Source organism: Heliangelus exortis, chromosome 9 (assembly GCF_036169615.1).
Source record: "Heliangelus exortis chromosome 9, bHelExo1.hap1, whole genome shotgun sequence".
Lineage (NCBI taxonomy): Eukaryota > Metazoa > Chordata > Aves > Apodiformes > Trochilidae > Heliangelus > Heliangelus exortis.
The window spans coordinates 18988857-19008823 of record NC_092430.1 but is presented as its reverse complement, the minus strand read 5'-3'; the positions used below and the strand labels follow the sequence as shown (position 1 = coordinate 19008823).

Sequence of the window (19967 nt, the reverse complement as noted above, 5' to 3'; positions counted from 1 at the left end):
TCTGCTGGGATGGTTAGGTTGAAGTTGGTCAGAATAGTGGCCTTGAACTACATCTGGACTTCATCTGCACTGTCACCATGGGTCATCCATTTGTAATTCTGGTGGATATTGTTGGTCTGTCTACAAGACTGTCCTTTTCAGCTATCCTATAATTTTTTTTAAAAAAAATCATAATATAACCTGGTTGTAAGATTGCCTAAGGAATTTGTCAACAAACCAGGAAATCATATTGCAACTCAAAACACTGTTAAATGCACTAACTGCAAAAAAAGCTACCAAATACACGAACCTTTGCCAACCCAGGCTGCATTGTCAGTGAAAAATGGAAGCTGTATGGAAATCCACCAAGTGCATTTTTTAGTGGTTTCAAAATGCTTGAAAACCTCTTCACAATGATTTAAAAAAAACCCCATAAAACAGCTTATGCAGTTGCTATTTGAAAGCTAATGGCTAAAATCCTTACCCAAGGCTTTTTTTTTCCCCTGAATGTCTTTCTTTATCCAGGTCTCCAGGTGCAGAGATGACTTGCCACATAAGGCTTCCCTTGCACGCTGCAGAATATGGAAAAGTTCCCTGCACTCAAAAATGTTGGAACTGTGTGAGCTTTTCCTGTGATCCACATTAAGAGCCTGTCTGCCTTGTGAGGAGCAGAAGTCCTAGTCAGCATAGAAGAGCATAAGGTTTGAATTTAATGCAGTTTGTATGTCTCACCTTTGAGTATTTAAATATTTAGGATTAGATATAATTCGAGGGAGCAGAAGCGGGAAAGGAGACGCTGCTCTAGTAATGCCAGGGGTATCCAGGAACACCTCTAGGTGGTCTTTTTTTTCCAGGCATTCTGGGCAGTATGTCCCCAGGGCAAACACGATCAGAGCCATGGCAGAAGATCTCTGTGGAGAGGTGGAAGGAATATCTTTACATTTTATCATTAGGTGGCAAAGCCTTTTTATGTGGTTGTTTTTATGTGGTTGCAGTTACAGCTGTGGTCTCAAAGTGTGTGTTGGATTGGGAAGGTGAATCTAGGAGAAAGACAGGTTTTTCTTGTGGGACTTGATTTGGACACATCCTACTCGTTTGGATCATCATGGGAGATAAGACAGGCCCATTTTCTGAGCCTTGTTCTTCAACAGACATCCATGGGAGCTGTATTCAGACTTTTCTGAAAATTAGGAAGAGGTCCAGCCTGGGTCATGGGTGTTGGAAAGGAATTTACTGCGAAAGGACTTCACAGCCAGATGCATGTTCTTTCTGTGCCTGTTGTTTTGGATTTATATAAAGCAAACAATAATATATCTTCTTTTTATATAAAATCAAGAAGCCACTGATACACTGATACAGACAGCTGGCAGCAAGGATAAAGAGATGGTGAGGGAGAGCACTGTTCAAGGGTAGCCACAAATGTCAGTTGCATCCTTGACAATTGAATCCAGGGTCTGGCTCTAAATAAGCCTGTGACTTGAAGCATCTCCAAGAGGTGCAGCAGGTTGATGGGGCACTGCAGAGATGTAAATGGTAGAAATAATAATTTTTAAAATTGTGAGAAACATTAAGCACTAATGAAACATGTCTTCACAGCACTGAGAAATCAATGAAATTTTGCCAGTTCAAATAGTCCTGCAAGGTGAGCCCTTGCTGTGCTCTGCCCTAGGGATAAACTGCAAATGCCATGTGATGCCCTTTCAGGTAAACTTGTCTTGTACTTTAGAATGATTTCTCAGAGAGTCTTTGAAGTGAAATGGATGGTAAAATTCTCAAATTCAACAAATGAATTCAGCTGCTAAACTATGAGGTGAAGTAAGAGATGGGCCAGCTTGATTTTGACACAAACACTTGAGATTCAAGTAGGCCACAGTATTGTGGCCGAGTCCAAGTCTGCACTTGGGTACCACATTTTCCTCTCAATGCAGGCTCTGACATTGCTCCAGCTCCTGTAATGCAGGTTTCTTTCATCTCTAGCCAGGCAGCTGTGTGAGCAGTTTTGTGGAAGAGAAGGGGGTTCTGTGATCATGCAAACTGACGGATACAAAGAGAGGGAATAAATGCTGAGTGAGGAGAAAAGAGCCCAAAGGACTGAGACAGATGTGGCTGTTCAGAGCTCAGAATAGAGCTCCTTGGATTATCTTTAGTATGTCAGACTTGGGATGCTGTGTGTGGGTGCCATCAAGCTTTTAGCATTATTATCCACTGAGACATTGACTATGACTAAAAGCAAAAACCAAAAAAGTGGTGGAAGAAGTTGTTCTAAAAAACACCTTATTTGCTGCTGCTTTCTTTTCACAGCTTCACTTAGTAGCCTTTTCAGACAAAAGCATGATTCTTTCTGTGCTCTCTAGGGAAAAAAGTCACAACAGTTCCAGTGAAATGAGAATAGGACAGGATGGTGTTCAGTATTTGCAAATAAAAACCACTGTGTGTTCTCTGAGAAGGCTCTCTGGGATGGCACATTTGTTGATCATACTTTTCCAGCAAAGAAGAATTCACTGAGCGTGTCTTCAGATACTGAATAATCTCCATATTATTTATGTAGGTATCTGTCTATCTTCCCCCATGTCAGTCTGCCTCATATATGTGAAAAATTAGTTGAGTAGGTCAGAAAGCTAATTAATAAGTTCTCAGTTTGCACAAATAGGTGGGAGTTCCTGAGTTTTATATAAAATCTGCACTGCAGATGTTCTTTGAGTAGCTACTTATCTGCATCCTTGAACGCTTATTCAGTCTCACTCCAGAATCACACAGAGCTGGAGGCTCACTGGTTTTGGCTTGGGTCTGCCAGTGATGCTGGGAAGAGCAGGATTTCTGCCCTGGAGTCTGAGCTACCTACTGCAGTCCTGAGTGGGAGGTGTGAAAGTCACCTTCAGCTCCCACACTACATCAGACTTCAGCTTAGTGATGGGATTGTTGTTGAGCAGCTGGCTTCTTTTCTTGCAGTTTCAGTACTTTTGCAGGTAGTACTTTTCTGGGTACCTCTCTCACATTCACTCCCCTGACTTCACAGACACTGGGTTTTTTGGAGTCAGGGGACCATCAATTCAAATTTCCAGATTAAAGGACAAACTTTCATATCATGGCCTACAGACACGAACAATCACTAATTCATTAAATGCTGGAAGAAAGCAGAAGCAGAAAAATGCTTGATTCAGAGATAAAGTGACTTAATGGTAATTAGATCTGTTGAGCAATCCAAAACCATGTAACAAATTGGAAAGTAACTTTCCCAGTTACTGAAGAGTTCATTAAAAAAAGGTTAAAAACTATCAGGAGATAGGAAACAGCTTGAAGCATGTGTATTTATTTTAGCTAGACTTGAAAAGATAACTGTTCTCGTATCTTAAGGAGTTTGCTGATTCTAAAATCTTCTGTATATAATTTTGAACTGTCCTGACAAGTACTGAGGGGTTTTGTTTACTATCCAGTAAGGCCCCAACCTAGTAACACATTTTCCCATATTCTTCATTCACCCACTGCCAGTACAGTGTTCAAAATGTCTGCTTAGGTTCCATTGATTTAAATAATTATTCATTGCTGGTTCTACTAACAATTGCAAGAATTAATTGCAGCTCATCATTTCAGCAAGATTACTGAACTTGTCAATTAACCTTTTTCCATTTTAAATTTCTACTTAGGGATACATTTCTTTCTTGAAGAAGGTCTGCTTCCTTTGAATGGTAATGAAGAATACCTAAAAAGTTGTTTAAGGCCTCCAGCCATATGACTTAAGAAAAAGTAAATAGCCATGCCAGTTACTGTTTCTAATAGAACAAGCCTCTTTTGCAAAATGCTGCCCAAACCATGAATAAAAAGACAGGATGGGCCCGGGGAGTGTAAATTTTTATTACAGAGGAAAGATTTCTCAGTACAGGGTGTCTGCAACAAGTATTTTGTGAATCCCATTGGGAGAAGCTCTCCCTTTGGAAACTTCATTCTTTGTGTGTGCTGAGAAAGCTCACACAAGGAGAGCTCAAAGGTTTGCAAGCAGAATGTTTTGCTCATAAATCTTCATGTAACTCTCCCCTCCTGTGTCTCTGGCAAGTATCTTTTTTGTACTGACCATCTGACTGGCTTTTATGGCCTTTAACACTGAGTAACTGTACCAGCAGTGAGCTAGACCACACTGCCAGCAGCTAAAGGGAATTGGTTGTTTTTTGGATAGTGTCTATTACTTGATGGTTTTTCTGGATGCCCGAAGAGTTTGTGATCTAGTGTGAAAGAAATGCTTTTTTCTATGGTGAATTTTTACATGAAAAGTGGGTTTCCAGTGCTAACAAATCAGAAAAAAAAAAAAAACCCCAAACAAATTAGCATACACTTCCAGTGCATATGAACAACCACAGAACATGCAGGCTTGGCAGAGATCAGTGTGTGAACAAACTGTAAGGCAGGGGAGCTTCAATACTGGGATCCTGAGTGTTGCTGTAATGCAAACCAGTGGAAATTATTAGGGGTGTCTTACAGGTGAAAAGATAGAAGAAATCCAGTTCTTTTCATATGACTGTCTATGATTGAAAAAGAAATGACACATTGCAGCTATGTGCTAATATACAGGGAAATTCTGCAATGTGTCTAAGATCAGACTTGGACACCAGTCCTGAGTTGCTAAGCATCCTTAGTTTTCTAGGGCAAGCTGGTGGAGACAGCATGTTCTACAAACTGGGATCTATTAGTCTAACTTAAAAGCTGCCTGAATGGCAGCTTTAGAATCACATAATTTCACAGTTATTTTGCAGAGTTTAGTAAACTTAGTTAATATGAAAACATTAACACATCAGTTGTCCTGTAAATTCATTTCAGCTTCTGGAGTAAAATTCTTCCTTCTAACTCTTGTACTGCTGTTTTCTTTGGTGGGAACCTTAAAAAAGACCTTTTGTTTTTTGACATGCAGAGTAAGCTTACAGGTATCTACAGGTACTCATGTTTTTTTTTATTTTGAAGCCTTTCAAATTACAGTTGTTGGTCTTAGTAAAATTATTTAATAAACTAATAATATAATAATAAAGAAATAATAATCAACATAATAATATAATATAAACTAATAATGTATGTGAGAGCATGGCTGCCATCTAGGCTTGCAAGATATATTTTTTCCTGCTGTGTGAAAAGCAAATATAGAAAGGTTATGTATCTTACCAGTGCCTAAAGAGAAAATGGAGCTCTGGGACTTGTGCGTCTTGCTTTCATAGTAAAGCTGCTAGGCTAAAGGTCTTTTTAGCAAATAGTCTGCTCCTGCTGCTGGTGGTATAACAAAGCATCAGTCTCATGTGTAGACATAATCATCCTCAAAATACAGGTATTTCATTTTCTGATTGCACTTACACAGAAATCAGAGATAAAATTAATAAATTCTGGTCAAGCAACATTTTGCCTTCAAACTTTATTAGTCACAAATTAAATTAATTCAATTTTAGACAAATCAATTCATGCTTAGCATAAGGAGGGCTTTTGAGTTCAGATTCTCAAAAAACAGCTGGAAAGAATAAAGGTTCAGCAATTATTTTTACGATTGGCTGCCCATTCAATTTCTGTTTTTCTAATGGGATTGTTCAGTCACTATTCTGCCAAAAGCACAGACATTGGTTACATTAATTCCACTCTGTAAAAATGATGAAAACCCATAACATGGTATTTAGCTTCTTGCTTTTTTTACAGGTTCTGCCTAAGCTCTTGTACTGTGTTTTAATCTGTGTAACTTAATTCAAATAGTTTTGGCAGAGGAAGCTTAGCTCTGACTTTCCATTGAGCCATAGTTCAGCAAAACAGCTACACAGCTTCTTCAGTCCCACTGCCTTTTGTGCATACACGTGCTATTAAAGATAAGCTGTTGCTTAAATCCCTCCTTGCCTTTGAATTTAAGGGGGGGACATCTTTAATTTGTTGCATGTTGTTATTGATATGCAGTGGATTTATAACAAGTAGGGACCTGGGTAAATATAATTGATAGGGAAAAGAACAATATTTTTAGCCAGAATCAAAAAGCTGCCAAGGATCTCTGGCAAACCATAAAAACACATTTAGATATAACAACCAAGTTTAAAAAAAAATAATAAGCAGGAAAGTTCAAAATATCAGAGACTGTCTTCCCACATGCACTTCTTCAGACGATTGTCCTTGGCAATTTGTACCCACACCAGCATCAGTCGCTCTATGTGTTTAGCTACGTGGTAAAACACAGCAGAGAAATGAAAAATCACCTCCCCATGCACACGTTCCCTGTGGGTTATTGTACAACTGCAAAAATACCTGTTCTGCCATAAACACGTGCAGGGGGTGCTTAAAGATGGAGTAAATGCTGCTCAAGCAGCCTTAAGTAATTCTGCTCATTAAAGTGAAATGATAGCTTCAGACTTTAAGAGAGCTACAGAGATATCAATAAAGCCTCAGCTGAGACTAATATACCTTCTAGCTTGGGTATGTAGATGCAAATCACAGTCCAGGGACAGGGAGACTCAGAGTTGGGCAGACAATGAGAAACATAAAGACCAATAAATTTAAAATATATTCAAGTGTATCTAGTGTTCAATCTCAGTGTATTAGAACTTGATCTGATGTGAAATTTTAGTAGTTTGAGTACAAAAATGCATGGAATATTTATGAGTTTTTAACAATGTTCTGCAGGGGTGAATATTACCTACATAAAGGTACCTCTGCTCATGTGAAGTTGCTTTGGAAATTAATGTCATTAATTTTGGGGGTGTTTTTTAAGTGAATAAATAACCAAAGAGTTAATGCACTGGAAAAATTGGAGATAATAAATGAATTAGGCATATGAACCTCAGCCACTGTTTGGTGCCTTTTGAAAGATCAGGAAAGATGGAAACAGCTGGGATGTATGTCAGGGGTACAAGAGGTAAGTTTACTGCAGCAAAAGTACTGTAGGGCATGTAGGGCTTTAAACATGGGATGTCTGAATAAAAATCTTCTCCCAAACAATAGCTGAGAGGGAAAAACAGTGGAAATCAATGAGTGCTTGAAGTAGAGGTGAAAACAGTGAAACAGCCCGGAGATACGGCTGAGTCCACAGAGCAGATGAGCAGAGCAGCAGCTGGGAGCAGAAGCATCTCTCCCCTGTAGAAACAAGTCTGTGTTGCAGTGTGACTCCCCTCCTGAGACCTGCTGATCATGGAAACATAGCACCATTCCCCATTTCCAACACAGTTTAGTATTTTTAGAGTTCATTTACTAGTAGGAAGTACACTGTGAGGCAGATTTATAAAGACACAGAAGTTCATAGCTTGTGCTGCTAGCAAAACGCCTTTGAAAATCAGACACTGTATTCTAACCATCTAATTTCTCTTGATTATTGAAGTAAGTTACTCACTACTTAAAATAACCGGTCAAGTCATGAAAAGGAAAATTGTTTCCTTACTGAATTTTAATTCCTGCTTAATAGTAGGCTCTTACTGGCTTTTGAATGAAGGATCCATGGAGAGTTCAGAGCTTTTTAATATCTATCTCCATAGCAAGAAGAGGAACAAAGCATGTCCTATCAGAATGATAACAAATTTGTCTTAATGTTGAAATCTGAGTCCTGGCTCAGTATTTATCACATCACACCTGCTTCACAGGCCTAAATTCTGCTGTGACTGGGCTAGACAGATCTCTTGTCCATCAGTGAAGAGGTTAAGTAGAGAGGATGCTCTTAATCCATGAAGAAGGGGGAAAGACAACCTAGAAACTCAGGGATTGTCACATTGTACAACAATTAAGGGAATCTTTTGGGAATGCAGAGTTATCTCCATCACAAACTGAAGCCTTTGTAGACTCTGATACTCCCTGTGAGCTATCTTAGCAGTAGGCTTCTTTGTTGCTGTAGTGACAAGGTTTTGCAAACCACAGATACTTTCTTCATAATAGGAAGGTATGCAGGGGCTGGCAATAAGAAACAGTGCTTGCTTTGCTACAAGAAAGTATTAGAAATTTCCAGAAGTGCTATTTCCTTAATTACCAGCTATGTTCAGTTATACCAAATCTTATAAATTAGAATTGATTTTATTTAAATTATTACAAAAGCTTTATTTAATCTAGAGCAAGTAGAACCAAAGATTATTTAAAAGCTGACCAATCTTTTTAATTATTCCTTGTTCTTCAGTTACTTTGTAATGTGGGAGGAAAAACACTTGAAGTTTTTTTCTGAAAGTGCTTAAATCTATATTAATCTTTAGCTTGGTTTTCCTTTTGAGGGAAGTAGGGAGCCAGTTTATACTGTGTCAGCATTTGGTTGCAAGTGAAATGTACAAAATAGTTTTAATTGATTTTTATGTTTTTAATAATATGTTAACAGGCAATAATTGAATTCTGCTTTTGCAAATCAATAAACAAAACTCATGGGAATCTGTAATCTTAAATTTGATGTTTTATATTTAAGCTAAAAGCTAACTAAAAATGTCTAAACCAATTTTTTGCATGCATATGCAAATTTCCATCTAAAGCAGTGCCAGGGAAAGTAAGATTGGCCTACTAGAATATTTTAAGACAGTTTTCTATCAAATCTGAGTTCTTAGATGCAGTTTTTGTTTGAAAGCAGAAATGTGTCTGTGGAAGTCAGTGGAAATAAACAGTTACAAAATTGATCTCAACTTTGACATCTTATGCAAGCAAAAGGCAGAAGGAAAGCCTGGAGTCCAGGCATCTTTTACGTGCCTTGCCCTGAAAATATTGAGGAACTGCTTCATCTCTGCCATGTATCAATGTGGCTTGGAGGTGCAGAAATTGAGTTCTTTACCCCAGGACCCTTGTGGGCCTCAGAAACCCACCATGAGGAAACAAGCAGCATGCTGGAGTCTGGTGATAGCTTTAGTTACTGTGGTTTGTTCCAAATCTCTGCATGCAGAAGAGGAGCTGCTACACTGATACTTCAGCAAATTAATCTCCCCTTCTTTGTGGCCTTTTTGCTGCTGGAGTACTATTAAGAGACATTAGCATAAGGAGAGTTTAGTTCTTTGAATTGTAGGCTTCACTGGTAAGCTCTGTTGGTATCACATGTAATGTAAACACTGCAGAAAAATTCACGGAAAGATGCAGTCTCTGCAGGAAAGGAACACTTAAAAGTTATTAATTGAAAGAGCCATAAGGGAGGAAAGAAAATAGAAGGGGATCAACATCACTGGGAATGAAAGATACAAAAATAAAGCCTTTCCATCAATGCAGTTCAGCAGCATGCAGGAGTTGAGGGAAGAAGCTGTGTGATTTATTATTTTTCTGTGCAGGTAGTTTGTATAAGGTCTTTGTAATACACTGTAACTCTCAAAACAGATTTGTGTGATCTCTTCCATTTTCTTTCTGTTTTATCTCATTTATATATAGCTTCTCAGTGATTTTAATTATTAGGATATTAGAACCCCTTTTGCCAGTTAGAGATGGGTATTATGAAATTTTCCTCCACTGTGTTGGGAGTCTCTATTAAGCAGTCTCTACTGAGTGTCTGTTAAACAGGGAATACCAGCCATTTCATAATAAGAAAGTGATAAATTTATTATTGAAGCATAATGTAGCTGCTCTCCAGCTCTATTTCTTGCTTTGCCACTTGCTTATAATCCTAGGAAAGTTGCTGTAAATTTCTGGGTATCATTTTTTATCATCTGTCCCTCTAATTCTGACCTAGACCTATTTTTTCAATGCAGAAGGCAGGTGTCACTTAGGGCTCTTCACAGGTTTTCTATAGAGAGCAGAAAACCTAAAATTGATTCCTTTCATGCTGTGTTAGTCATTTGTTTCTTGAGAGAAATAAACCAAATAAATTGTAATTTTCAAATTTTAAAAATAGTGGGTTTCCACCCTTTTACATTGCAAGTTTGAAATCTTTCCACAGGTTGCATTTATACTTGTGTTGTAAGGTAGCTAAATGGAACCACAGCAGTTAGAGATGCAAAGAACTTGCTGAGTCATCCAGTTCAAGCCCTCTGTTGGCTCTATTGGAAAAGCAAAAGAAACAGCCTTTTTATATAAAAAGCAAGCTCCTGGTTCAAATGATGGAAGGACTGGGGGCATGGGATTTTGAATTTTGTTAAATAGCTTCATGCTATAGGAAGCAATATTGCTTTTGCTAATGATGATAATTAGGTTGGCCACATAGCCTGGCATGATTTATGGTGGAGTGCAGTGCACTATAAAGTTCTTTAGCTTTTAATTCCACCAAGACATCTAATCTTCACAACCAGAACTTTCAAAAACTCATGAATGTAGCAATTGTATAAGTGTGTCATGGAAGCAGAAAGTATTTCCTAATGATTTAGTTTAAATGTTTATTTTAATCTTCACAACGAATTTGCTCTTAAAAATTAAGACTCCTCATGAGGAAACTGGTTCTAAAATGGGATTAGTTAAAATATAAGAAATTATTTACTATGTTTAAGAAAGTGATGATACTTTAGAGATACAGGTTTAATCTTCCCTTACTTTGCAGAAGTGTTACAATTTGTACTCCTCTAAATGTATTTTTTCTTCCCCTCGTGCCAGCCAAATGTAGCTACACTGCAGTGTTTAGGTGTTGCCACTGAACCTGACTCAGATTTCATCATTACTGTAAGTAAAAGCAATGCTACAGGGCAGACAGTGCCACTTTTGGTACCTTTGGGATTTCTTTATTGCCAATGAAAAACAAATGGCTTAAATTTGGGAAGCAAATCTGGTGGAAAAGCAAAAATTGGAAAGGCAGTCAGCTCCCCGTCCTTCAGCTGTGATCTTCAGTAAAGTTTTCTTTTTGTGACAAGCAGAAACAAGCTGTAATCTGAAAAGACAGCAGTAACAAATCTTTGGTGTGCAAAGTTAACAATCTTAAATATCTAATTTTAGAGTAGCATGACATTAATTTGGTTTGGTGGCTTTAGAATATGAGGATACTCAGCGATATATCAAGCAAACAATGATGAACTTGTGAAAAGGCAAAGTAGCCAGGGGGCTGTATATTGCCATCTCTTTGGACCTATGCACAAGGAAGGGTAAAATAGAGGTACACAGAGTCATGCTCTTCTGAAAATGTTGCCAAATGCATAGCTCTCAGAATTTCTTCCATAAACTGCTGTCTCCAAATACCCTTATTTTCCTTATCCTCCATATAAATGAAGTACAGAAACTAGGATCTGTGCAACTTTCTTGGCTGGGCAGTGTAATTTTCTTTCATAAGAAGCCAAATCTGAGAGACACAGTTGTCAGAAGATCTGGAAATACAGATCATGCTTGCATATTTCATTGAGGATTTAAAGAGACAGAGAGGAGCATGGTCCATTTTCATGGCCTGATTATTCCCTACCTTTTTTCCACTAAAATCAGGCTGAATCAGGCAAGCCTATGCACTGTAAAGCAAAAAATATATCCATGATGTTTTGTTATAGAAAGATAAACATCCTATTTTCAGACAACATCATGTCTCAACACAAAAGGATCCCAAAAATTCCAGTCACAAGAGTGAACAATAATTACCACATCCTTGGTGCTGTAGAATTTCACTCTTTGGAGAGGACAGTCAGAGTAGGCACCATGAATACCTTTTTGGACGTCCCTTCTCCAACTCAGGCATATTGTCCTGGATGCCTTCTCCCTCCTTCAAGAGAGGGATAAACCATGGTTCTGAACTGTATAAGTGGGGCAGTGAGTTTTTTTGTTAATCCTGCCATCGTCCAGTTATCATAACCCCTGCAGGTTCCTATGCTCAAAGCAGAGCTGTATTTTTCCTACACCATTTGACAGCTCTATGCCATTTTTCCCAGTGTTGCTTTCAAGCTTAGAGGAAATCCTAACAGAAGCATTAAATCATGATGCTGTGAAAAGAGAGCCTGCTTTGGCTCTTAGCTGAATTCACCCTTTCTATTTTAAATGAGCATGCTGCTCTGGGCTCCCCCTCCAAGTACAATAATTTGTTCATTTTAGATCTTGATTGTCTTTCTAGTAAACAGGTGCCTCGAGGATTGCTCAGCAATAATCACTAGTTCATCATTCTTCAAGATAAGGACTTTATGATAAATTATTACGATTTATATTGGCTAACAAAGTTATGCAAATAAATTCCTTTTGTACTGAAAACCAGATTATTAGCATGATCATAAAATCTGTTTGTTTATCCTTTGCATATTGTATTATCATTTATATTTATGAAATACGACTGTAAAAGGCTTCCAACCACATTACCTTTCCATTGCAGAGCTCTGGGAAGCAGCTTATAGCTGCTTTCAACTCCCTTCTGCCATTCTGTGGACTAAACTTTCCAAAATACTTGTAAATCTAGGAATTTTTTAAGTGATGCTTTGAGGTGGGAGAGTGACAGAGTGGCAGCATGTTTTTGTTGCCTTCTAGCTCCTGTCCTTGAAAGGCAATTGGGGAAATGCCTGTCAACCCAGCATGTCCTTTACTGCAAGAATATCCCTTTGGGGCTGTGCCAGCCCATGATGTACCAGAACAACCTCTATTAGATGGCTTTGTGCCATGAAACCAAGCCAATCTCTAGCTGAAAGGAAAAAAACCCATGGTGTAAAAGAGTTATGGCCACGTTAACTTAAGGTGTACCTCCTGAGTGCAGTGGGGAGTGCAGAGCCTGAAGTAAATTCCCATTGGGAGAATCCACTGAAACGGGTTCAGAAAAGGGTCAAAAGGAAAAGAAAGAGTAGGGGGGGAGGGATTTTTTTTTTAATTTAATTTTTCTCTTTTTTGGTGTTTGAAAGCAAGATAAGTTTAATTAAACTAAATGGAAAAATTTTACAGTGAGGAAAACATGTTTTGGACAGGAGAAGGCTGTACAGAACATTCTGACTCTGAGCAGTGGGAAGCTGCTTTGCTGTGCCTAAGTGCCCTGTGACAGCTCAGCTCACGCGGGGTGTCAGAGCAGAGAGGTTTGGACAGGGATTTTTCAGCTACCTCGTGCACTTTGCATTGGAGGAGATAAGCAGTGCTCATTTTATCCATTTTGCTACTTCACTGTAGTAAAGTCCAATGGAGGGTGAAGCACAAAGCTAGGAGTGGTAACTACTTCAGACAGTCACAAAAAGTCTCCCTGCCACCACAGCCTCTTGCCCTTTAGAGTGCCTGTTCCCATCTCCACTAAACCACTGCAGCAACATCTGCATCTGGGAATTAGGGAATGCCCCATTTTGGTCATCATCAAACAGGCCTGCTTTGGATTAAAGGTCTACCAAACAGTTTACAGACAAAGGTACTGAAAGAGCTGTTTGCTCCATCTTCTGCTGTTTGCACAGTAAATAGCAAAGACAAAAAGCTATCACCTAGATATAGATGCAGGGGTTCTCAATGCAGAAAAAATATAAAGCCTTTTTTTTTCCCCGCCTGGGCAGGCTTCTAAGGCACAGACAAGAATGAACTGATGAAGAAATATAGAACCAGCAAAGGAAACTTCTACTCCTCTGTGCTCATATCACATTGAGAGAGACAGTTCTTCCACAGGAGATATGTTTTAGGAGAAAAGCAGGAAAGTAATTTCCTTCTGAGTGCTCAAATACTTTGGTAGGCTAAACATTATTGCAGGCTTAGATTTAAATAGCTTTTATGTAGGAAAATACTATGTAGTTGCCAGGCTATATATGGAAAGAAATAAATGGCCTGAAAGTCTCACTTCTTTACTTTTTTAAATCCAAAGTGCAGCAGGATCAACAGGCAAAACACATCGTTTTTTGCAAATGGCCCTCTGCCAAGGTTATGATCTTGGTCAAGGGCAATGATCTATGAACAAGGGCAAGTGTTAAAGGAAGAAATAGCAGAACCCCTCAGATCAACTCTCTACTACTTAAAGTGCTGTTTAAAAACATGTCCTTAATCCTCAAGTATATAGCCAGCTAAGTCAAATCTGTGTCCTGAGCCAAAATTTTGTCCTGAAACCACAATGTGACTAAGCTGAGGGTGGTATTAGAACGTATTAAATATTTATGTGTGGATTCTGATGATGCTGAATGTTTTTTCCTGTGGAAGCTCCTATCCCAGTGACCGTAAATGAAGAACAGGACTTGGATGAAGCAGATGGTTCAGCAGATGGTGACTTGCTCCTTTTTTAACCAGGCTTTTGTGTAAATGGAGTGTGGCATGGATCTCTGTATGCTGCTTGACTTTGAGAGCGTGTATGTGTGCTTCTAGGTTTTAATAAGTGTTTAAATATGAAACCGTGTGTGACAACGATCTGGATTTTACTGGCTCTTTAAAGATTTCAGGAGCTCTGAAAATTTTATTCACTGGTTTTTGAAATGAATGCTACTTTTGTAAAAGGGGTATTTTGGTGTTGATTTTTAATTAAATGGGAGCAGTAAAAATCCTTGAGTGTAGGACTGGACAAAGCAAAATACTATTTATAATCTTTAATTTTTTTTCTCTTTTCTGGTTTTGTTTCTCTGCCATTGGGCTTAACTTTCCTGACTGCTCAGGGCATTAAGGGCATGAAACTGAAAGGCAGAAGATCCAAGAGGTAACCGAAGAAGGGTGAGATTGAAGGTTCATTTTGCAAATGGTTCTGTCAAAAATTCAACAGTCCCCAGCACTTAGTTACCATTCCTGTGCTGAAGGTAACAGCCTTCTCAAAACTGCCAGCAGGAGTGCTTGTGCATTTGCTCCCTAACCCATTTTCTTCAAAATTAGATGGATTAGTGAAAAAATGTACTGCTGAAACATCTCGACTAACAGACCTCATTTAGACTGGTGCAGGTTAAGGAAAAGTCATGTGAGCAGCTCTGGCACTAGATCTGAAGCAGCATAATTTCTGCCACAGGAAATCTGATGTTTTGCAGCAAGGATTAGATTGAAGGTGGCAGCATGGGTACAGACAGAACCTGCAGAGAAACTCCACTTACTGACTGAGAGTGGCTAAACCAATACAATACTTGCTGTCTCCTTGAAGTTCATATTCCTGTGACTGGCGTCTGAATTTCCTTCTGATTTCACATTAGGGCATAGAGTGCTCTTTTAGGATCCAGGTTTGTAAGCTGGAATGTAATTGAAGGTGGTCTTCTGGTGTCCCATTTTATCTAAATCCTCCTATCCCCTATTATCCAGGCGCCTTCTAACCTTTCATTGGGAAAAGGGACATTTTAACTTCTGAGATTTGTTCTTTCACTCCTTTTCTCAGGAAGGTGATCATGTAGGCAGAGCTGTGGTTTTGCTGGTAGAGTTCACAGGGTTAGCAGACCGTTTTAAATTACACTAAAATATATTTCCGTTTCTAAGCCAAGAGACAAGCTACTTGCAGAGTTGTCCAGCTTTTTCTCCTGCTTGAAGTGTTTCTAAGCTGAATATAATGAAGATGTATTGTAAGAATTCCTGAGGGATTTTGTGACACAGAATCTGGAACTGATCCATGGGTTTCCACACTTTAATCAATGCACCGCCTAATATTGATTCCCTTCAGAAGTCAAAGTGATTTGTTTCCCTTCCCTGGAGACTTTGGCTTTTTTACCTTCGGCTACAGCCCTTGAATTAATATGGAAATTGAGAACATCACTTAGGACCAGTCTCACATGCAAGCAAAATGTGCAGTTGCATGGATCCAGGTATTCTGTGCATGCTCAGACACTCAGGTGATTGCTCTGTCTCCTTCTCCAGGAGCTGGACAACTCACACAACTCTTTGCTCATCTCTAAACTTCTGTGTCTGAAGCAGAATAGAAAGTGACTTGTTACTGATCTCTTTTTTGTCCCTGTCTTTTGGTGGCTCTTCCTCATGTCACTCTGAAGTAAGGGTCAGCAGTTGTCTTTGGAAATTTGCTTAGGCTGGAGGTAATAAGGAGCTGATTACAAGCCAAAAAGCAGCTACATGGGAAGCAGCCATCTCGCCCACCATTAATCTGTAGTCACCTCTAGGTCACTATCAACCAAAAAGTTTCAGATTTGCAGCTAAAGCCTAGTACCTCTTCTATACCAGCACTTCTAAGCTGCTAATAAGAATGAACTGTGTGAGGTTTCCTCTCACCCTTTGACAGAGAGAAGGCAGAGTGGCTCTCACTTGCTTTATGACACATACAAGTGGAAATTAAATACTGGAGAATCAGGGAATCAGCTGTCAGTATCAGGGTATTCATGTTAGAATTACTTCTGTAAGCCTCGGTTTCACAGAGGACTGAGGATCTTGTGCAGTCCTCTTCTTCATCACTATCTCTGTGTGCATGTTCTGTGCCATAGACACGTGCACACTATTGAGAATAAAAACCACATAGCATCTCATGAGCAAGGGCACTAGCAGCAGTATAGGGGTCATCAAAGTCATTCCTTGAATTGACATATCTTGTGATATCTTGTGGCTTTGTCACAATGCCAGGGGAGCTGAAACAAGTCTTCATGGACACAGAGATGAGAACAAGCAGTGATGTAATCAGATAGGGTCATATCCAGCCTCATCTGAAGGGTAAGGTTCTTGGTGGTGGTAAATGAAAATCTGTCCTGAATTTGTCGTGCCCATATGTCATCAGTAACAACTTACAAAACACACCTCTCATTTTAGATCCAAGTTTGCATCTGTTCCAAGTAAAACATGTGTCATCTCCCCATATATTCCTAGCAAGTCTATATTAGACAGCACATAAGTAAGCTGAAAGTGAAACTGGAAAAATCCTTTCTATATTATAGGGAAATTTATTGCAAATCACTATGATTTTTACCTGACTTTAGATGAATATAAAATCTCAGGGGAGAACATCTCAAAATACTCCACCTTATTTCAATGATATATGAAAGGTTATCTGTAGCTGACAGACTATGCCTTAGGAGAATAATATTTTTATGTTTTCCAGGATGTGAAAAAGGTTTCTGAAGCCTGAGTTCTGTGGACTTCTAGACCTATGGAATCCCAGTGCCTTCAGAAGGACCCCACAAAGGAAGTAATGAAAATGTAGTAATTCTGCTGTTGCACAAAGTAGTTATAGAAACAAATTTTCTCCCTCTTAGGTGTGTCAATTCCATTAGGTGTCCAAGAGCAGAATTTTACTTTTAGCATTTAAGTGAGAAGCCATATCAGAGAGTAGCATTGTTGAACAAGAAGGTATCAGGATTTCTTATCACAACAAGACTGCTTTAAAGGGTGGAAATAACTGTGCTTTATTTAATATTCAGAAGATATTTGACACTCTAGATTTTTTTCTAAGAAAACTTTCTGCTGGGCTGGCACCAAAATTCCAAGTCGCAGAACTAAAGAAGTGTTTAAGATCCAATCAGAGTGAAAAAAAAGTAAGCAAATGATGTCTTATAGAAATTCTGTCATCAATATAAACTTGGTGACATTCCCAAGTGCTGCCTTTGTTACTAAAGTCCTTATTTTCCCTTACATTTACACTTTGCTGGTTCAATGACCTACTATATACTAGCAGGACTTCTCTAATTGCTGACATGAATATTAATATCTTGCAGTTTCTTCTTTTTTCTTTTCCCCACCCCCCTTATTTCCTGCTAGTTTGTCAATGTGCATCAAAATTAGGCCAAAAGCATCTGACATGGTAAAACCTGAAATTTATTAAAACTGTAGTGATAGAACTGTATTGCTGAGCTCTGTTCTTTGAAATGTTCTGGCACTTTATTGATAAGATGTGCTGTGCCAAACTATCTGCTTTCTAAATGTAAATCTTTCTAAGAGATGCTCTGAGCTTCTAGTTGTTTTACAAGGCTATAGTTAGGGCTGAAAGCTCCTATATTTGGATACTTCAGTGACTTCTGTGAGAGTCTGTGTGACAAGTAAGACTGGGAAGGCAAATTCACATCTTCCCAAATTAGCAGCCTCTATGCACCCATTTTTCTGCTGTTTGTCCCATTTTGTGCAAGAGCAGCTACCTCTGCAAGGGTATAAAAGAAGCTGCTGTCCATATGTATGCTGTGTAATGTAGTGTACTGTATTGTAGACTCTTTAATCTAAATGGATTTTCTCAGCAAACACTTTGGAATGCCTGATAGAATGAGGGCTATGGTTAGGCCTGGAATATATTTTCTTTGTTTTAATAGAAGTTTATTTGTTTTCTGCTGTTCTCTAAAACTAGCATAAATATTTTAAAACCAGACAAAATCATCATCTTTTTTGGGAGAACTTCATAATTCAAGGGAAAGTCAGAAAATACTCAAAGTAAGAAAAATAATAATCCTTGTCTTCCTATATTCACACCCAAGCTTAAATTTTATAATCATAGCAACTCAATTTCATTTTAAATAAGATTCAAGGGCATTTTAGAAATTAGTAAGGACCTGGAATTGTCTTCTTATTGAGGTGCCAAGCATTATCCAATACAAGATTTTATAATTTAGAATAAGCCAACTTAAATTCAATTATACATGAAAATGACTGAAGGAATGTAGCGTTTAAAAAATTTCAATAAATTATGTATGAAATTGAGTCATTCCGCCATGTTGTTGTCACAAATGAAACATGTCAAGGACACCACATTAAAAAAAAATGAGAGTGAATATAGAAAACATAAAATATAATTAAGTCTGACTGCTGTTGGACTCACATTTTTCTGCCTGATTAAAATTTAACCCAAATAAATTAAAAATATTTGAAAAAAAATCTCTTAGCACCCTGAAACCTCTTCCCAAGCCTTGTACACTTGCTGAAGTTTTCTTCATGTAGTTGCATCGACTCCAAACACATAACAGCAGTGAAGGTTCCAACAGGCAAATATGCCATTTTCATAAAGGTCCCAGCAGGGAAATGTAAATAATGGGGTATTGTTTCAGTAGAGCACAAAACACTTTGGAGGATCCCCGGGCAGAAATAATGGTCAGATGAAAGGAGCAGTCATGGACCCAGCTCCTCACACTGCCAATGCTACTTGAGGCAGATCAAGTGTGTTCTTCAGATCTGCACATACATAGAAGCACCCTTCCCACCCAAACCTGCCTCTTGCAGTAAGATTTAGCTCTTAATTCAAATTAATTCAAAATCAAGAAGGGTGATTCTGTTTCTTTTATAGAAATGCCCAGTCACCTCTACCTTCCTTTGTTGTCAAACAGGAGCTATTTTAGTAGTTTATGAGAGCTACTCACTAGTGTATGGGAGGGAAGAAAAGAGGCAGAAACAAAACCACCCGCAGCTACAACAGGCTACAGCCTAATTAAACTTTACTGTCCCCAAGTGCTTCCTTGAGAACAGTTTCTCAAAATTACCTAAACTAATCCACTTTCTTAAAACCCCTTGAGGCTTTGTTTTCCTCTCATTTATTAGGATTTTACCTTTCTAATACCCATGGTTGTAATAATGTTACTTTTGATTTATGCTGAGGAATCTACAAGCAGAATTTGGCCACTAGGCATTAAGACAGAAGTAAGCACTCAACTTTAGAGACCTCTTCATCCTGAGAAATGTGTTAGTCCCAGGGCTCTTCATCTGCCAGCAAGTAGGTTGGAAGCTAAACTGTTTATTAAAAGTTTTTCAGAAACAACAAAAGTTCACAGTGACTGAATAGAAGATTCAAGGCCTCAGAAGAAGATAAAAAAAACTTCCTTGTCAATGAGAAAATATAATCTTCTACTTATATAACTCCTTTTTATTCTAGAGAACCTCATCAGTTTGGATTTGACCTTATCTTTCACCCCACTTGTTCATGACTTATGTATTTTCTATGCAGTGGCTCCCGATTAAGGGGACTGTAAAAGCAGAATTAGGCCCTTTATAAGTGAGTAGCCATCTGACTATAAATGAGTAATAATCTACCACTTAACAAAATCCTTTGAGAGGGCAAAAGGGCTCTGCAGAGTTGTGTAACAACTGTCACTGCTGAGTTCAGGACAGGAAGAGGGGGAGATCCCAAATAGAAAAAAGGGAGAATTTAAGTGCATAGATAAAATGAAATTAGAAAAATGCAGTTAGTCTGTGCTGCTATTTCAATACAGGCACATGATAAGAGCTCACTGGAAATTTGTTGGAGGAATATTTTTTTAATGAAGGATGATGATTGCATATACTTTGTCCTTGACCATGTGTTTCACTTGCTTGGTATTCCATTAATGTTTCCATGTTTTTAATGAACATGCTTATTACCATACTGGTATGACTTTAAATATGAATTCAAT

At 38.4% G+C, this 19967-nt stretch overlaps 1 long non-coding RNA gene across 1 annotated transcript in view; it reads left to right on the top strand.

Annotated features, from left to right (window-relative positions):
- Window positions 1–508: 508 nt before the first annotated feature.
- The window catches only part of LOC139799979 (uncharacterized), a 32780-nt gene continuing 13321 nt past the window's right edge, over window positions 509–19967 (top strand). Inside the window, exons 1-2 of the long non-coding RNA XR_011727535.1 lie at window positions 509–680; window positions 16706–16792. This is a non-coding gene — a long non-coding RNA (uncharacterized lncRNA). The remainder of the gene's footprint in view (window positions 681–16705; window positions 16793–19967) is intronic.